Genomic DNA, 5,012 nt, shown 5'->3' with positions numbered 1-5,012 from the left:
GGGGTAGAGGTCGAGAGCATCCATGTGGTGCAGCGAGAGCACCCGCACGAGCTGCCACAGAGGAGCCACCAGTAGCTCCAATCGTAGGACAGACACCTGAGATGCCTGTTGCTACACTATCCCTCCTGGAGACTCTCACCCAGTTTCTGAGTATGTTCAGCAATTTGGCTCAGGTAGGGTTGATACCACTTGCACTTGCCACATATCAGGCCGGGGGAGGAGCAAAGACTCCCGTCGCCCGTACCCCAGAGCAGTGGATCTAGGTCAACTAGGTTCTAGAGGTCATACCAGTGCAACCAGTAGCCCCAGTTTAGCCCTAAATTAGGGCAGAAGTTTCTGAGGAGGAACAACACAGGCTTAAGAGGTACAAGAAGTACTACCCTCCTACTTTTAGTGGCTTGGCGTCTGAGGATGCCCAAAGTTTTCTTGAGGAGTGCTACTGTATCCTCCATACTATGGGTGTTGCGGAGTCTAGTGGATTTCTTTCACTACGTTCCAGCTTAGAGGAGCGACTTATCAGTGGTGGCGAGCATATGAATTAGGTAGTCCGACCGAGGCAGCTTCACTCACTTGGACTTAGTTCTCAGATATGTTCTTGAGGGAGTATGTTTCCTAGAGTCTCAGAGATGCTTGACGCGCATAGTTTGAGTAGTTGCGCTAGGGTTTTATGACCGTGTCGCAGTATGCGATCCCGTTAAGTGATTTGTCTAGGCATGCACCAGCCTTGGTTGCTACTGTTCGAGAGCGGGTTCATCGATTTATCGAGGGACTCAACCCCAATGTCAGATTTAGCATAGCTCGAGAGTTGGAGATGGATATCGCATACCATCAGGTAGTGGGGATTGCTAGGAGGTTGGAGGGTATGTTGACTTGGGAGAGAGAGGAGAGGGAGGCCAAGAGGCCTCGAGAGTCTAGCATATACAGTGGTACTCGTGCCCTAGTTGCAGCTCGATATGGTAGGGGATATGTGATTCGCCCTGTTCATTCAGCACTTCTAGCTTCCAGCAGTATTCTGGCCACTCCTAGGCCTCAGGCTCCCTATTATGCACCGCCATTATCTAGTGCGCCTCCTACACGGGGTGCTTACAACGGTCAGTCCAGCCGATCAGGACCAAGCCAACCACAACAGCCACATCCTCTGAGAGCTTGTTTTAAACATAGTGACACTCATCACGTGGTGAAGGATTTCCCCAGACTTAAGAGGGGTGCACCTCCACAGGCTACTCAATCTTCGCATATTCTACCGGGTCCTCAGGCTTTTCAGTCCATGGTTTCCGCACCAGTTGCCACCCCACTTGCACAGCCAGCTGGAGGCAAAGGTCGAGCAGGCGGAGGTCGCCCTAGAGGGGGAGGTCAGGCCATATACTATGCTCTTCCTGCTAGGACGGAGGTAGTTGCATCCGACTCCGTCATCATAGGTATTGTTTCGGTTTGTCATATTGATGCATCAGGCTTATTTGATCCAGGCTCCGCTTATTCCTATGTTTCATCTTATTTTGTTCCGTATTTGGGTGTATCCCGTAATTATTTGAGTTCTCCTATATATGTGTCTACACTCGTAGGAGATTCTATTATTGTTAACCGTGTGTATCAGTTGTGTTTGGTTGTTCTTAGTGGTTTTGAGACCAGAGCCAATTTATTGTTGCTTAGTATGGTAAACTTTGATATTATTTTGGGCATGGACTGGTTGTCTCCCTATTATGTTATTCTTGATTTTCACACCAAAACTGTGATGCTGACTATGCCAGGATTACCATGGTTAGAGTGGAGAGGTACCTTAGATTATATTACTAGCAGAGTTATTTCATTTTTAAAAGCTCAGTGGATAGTTGAGAAGGGGTGTGATGCGTATCTGGCATATGTAAGGGATGTTAGTGTTGACACTCTAACCATCGAGTCAGTTCTAATAGTGAGGCATTATCCAGATGTATTCTCGGTGGATCTTCTAGGCATGCTGCCCGATAGAGATATTGACTTTGGTATTGATTTGTGACCGAGCACTCAGCCCATTTCTATTCCACCCTATCGTATAGCCCTAGAAGAGTTGAAAAAGTTAAAGGAATAGTTGCAAGAGTTGTTTGATAAGGCATTTGTTTGGCTCAGTGTGTTGCCTTGGGGTGCTCCTGTCTTATTTGTAAATAAGAAGGATGGTTCTATGCGAATGTGTATTGATTATCGCCAGTTGAACAAGGTTACAGTGAAGAACATGTATCCATTGCCTCGTATTGATGACCTATTTGATCAACTTTGGGGTGCCAGGGTGTTCTCTAAGATCGACTTACATTTAGGATATCATCAGTTGAAGAGCCAGATATCTCGAAGACTACCTTCAGGACTCGGTATGGTCATTACGAGTTCCTTATGATGTCTTTTGGCTGACCAACACCCCAACAATATTCATGCACTTGATGAATAGTGTATTTCAGCTCATCTTTACTCATTCGTCATTATGTTTATTGATAACATCATGGTGTACTCCCGGAGTCGGGAGGACCATGAGCAACACCTCAGGATTGTGCTTCAAACCTTGAGGGAAAAGAAGTTATATGCGAAATTTTCGAAGTGTGAAATCTGGATATATTCAGTGGCATTTTTGGGTTATGTAGTATCGAGTGAGGGGATCAAGGTAGATCCAGAGAAGATTGAAGTAGTGCAGAGTTGGCCCAAGCTGACCTCAGCTATGGAGATCCAGAGTATTCTTGGCTTGGTGAGGTATTACCATCAATTTGTAGAGGGTTCTCGTCTATTACAACACCTATGACCAGATTGACCCAGAAGGGTGCTCCATTCAGGTAAACCGAGGAGTGTGAGGAGAGCTTTCAAAATCTCAAGACAGCTTTGACTACGGCCCTAGTGTTGGTATTGCCTACTGGTTCAGGGAACTATACGGCGTACTGTAATGCATCATACATTGGTCTTGGCACGGTGTTGATGCAGGATGGTAGGATGATTGCCTACGCGTCTAGACAACTGAAAGTGCATGAGAAGAACTATCATGTCCATGACCTCGGGTTAGCAACTATTGTTCATCTTGAAGATTTCGCGGCACTATTTGTATGGTGTCCCTTGTGAGGTCTACACCGATCACCGGAGTCTATAACATATGTTTAAACAAAAGGATCTTAACTTGCAGAAGCGGAGGTGGTTGGAATTGCTTAAGGACTATGTTATCACCGTTCTCTATCATCTCGGGAAGGCCAATGTGGTGGCCAATGCCCTGAGTTGCAAGGCGGAGAGTTTGGGCAACTTAGCATATCTACCGGTAGTAGAGAGGCCTTTTGCCTTGGATGTTCAGGCCTTGACCAACTAATTTGTCAGATTGGATGTTTCTTAACCGAGCCGAGTCGAGTTTTGGCTTGTGTGGTTTCTTAGTCTTCTCTTTATGATTGTATCAGAGAGCGTCAGTGTGATGACTCCCATCTGCTTGTCCTCAAGGACACAGTTCAACATAGCGATGCCAAGGATGTCACTATTGGAGAGGATGGTGTATTAAGGATGCAGGGAAGGCTATGTGTGTCCAATGTAGATGGCTTGCATGAGTTTATTCTTCAGGAGGTTCACAGTTCATGGTACTCCATCCATCCAGGCAGTGTGAAGATGTATCATGACTTGAGGCAGCACTATTGGTGGAGCAGAATGAAGAAGGACATAGTGGAGTATGTAGCTCGGTGCCTAAATTGTCAGCAGGTGAAGTATGAGCATCAACGGCCGGGTGGATTGCTTCAGAGGTTATAGATTCCAGAGTGGAAATGGGAGTGGATCACTATGGATTTCGTTTCTGGGCTTCCACAGACTCAAAAGAAGTTCAATGCAATATGGGCGATTGTGGATAGATTGACCAAGTTATCACATTTTATTCCAGTGGCGACTACTTATTCTTCAGAGTAGCTAGCTCAGGTTTATATTCGTGAGATTATCAGGCTTCATGGTGTGCCAATATCTATCATCTCTGAAAGGGGTATGCAGTTCACATCGCTGTTCTGGAGAGCCTTACAACATGAGTTAGGCATGGTGGGGTATATGAGTATATACTCAGATGGACGGGCAATCCGAGCGCACTATTCAAATATTGGAGGATATGTCTTGGGATAAGTTCTTGCCGCTTGCGGAGTTTGCCTATAATAACAGTTATCAGTCAAGCATTCAGATAACACTGTATGAGGCTTTGTATGGAAGGCGGTGCCGATCTCTGGTGGGTTGGTTTGAGTCGGGTGAGGTTAGGCTATTAGGTACAGATTTGGTTAAGGATGCTTTGGAAAAGGTTAAATTGATTCGGGATTGACTTTGTACAGCCCAATCCAGACAGAAGAGTTATGCAGATCGGAAGGCTCGCGACGTTGCATTCATGATTGGGGAGCGGGTCTTGCTCTAGGTTTTGCGCATGAAGGGTGTTATGAGGTTCAGAAAGAAGGGCAAGTTGAGCCCTAAGTATATCAGACCTTTTGAGATCCTCGAGAGGGTTGGAGAGGTGGCTTACAAACTTGCACTACCACCTAGTTTCTCGGCAGTTCATCCAGTGTTCCATGTTTCCATGATCCAAAAGTGTCATGGCGATCCGTCTCATGTGTTAGACTTTAGCTCAATCCATTTGGACAAGGATCTATCTTATGTTGAGGAGCCAGTGGGCATCTTGGATAGGCAAGTTCGAAAGTTGAGGTTCAAGAGCATTGCTTTAGTGAAGGTTTAGTGGAGGTGTCATCCGGTCAAGGAGGCGACTTGGGAGATCGAGCATGATATGCGCATCCATTATCCTCATCTTTTCACCACTTCAGGTATGTCTCTATACTCGTTCGAGGACGAATGTTTGTTTTAAAAGGGATAAGATGTAACGACCCGGCCAGTCGTTTTGAGAGTATTAGCCCCTAACCCCTATTTATTGCTCCCTCTATTTCATTATGTGGTTACGTGACTTTCCAGGAGGTTTGGTTTTTTATTTCGGGGTAAAATGGGACACTTAGTCCGTAAATCGGAAGTTTAAGTCTTAGGAATTGACCGTAGTTTGAATTGTATGA

This window comes from Nicotiana tabacum, chromosome 6, assembly GCF_000715075.1.
Source record: "Nicotiana tabacum cultivar K326 chromosome 6, ASM71507v2, whole genome shotgun sequence".
Classification (NCBI taxonomy): domain Eukaryota; kingdom Viridiplantae; phylum Streptophyta; class Magnoliopsida; order Solanales; family Solanaceae; genus Nicotiana; species Nicotiana tabacum.
This window is presented reverse-complemented; position numbering follows the sequence as displayed.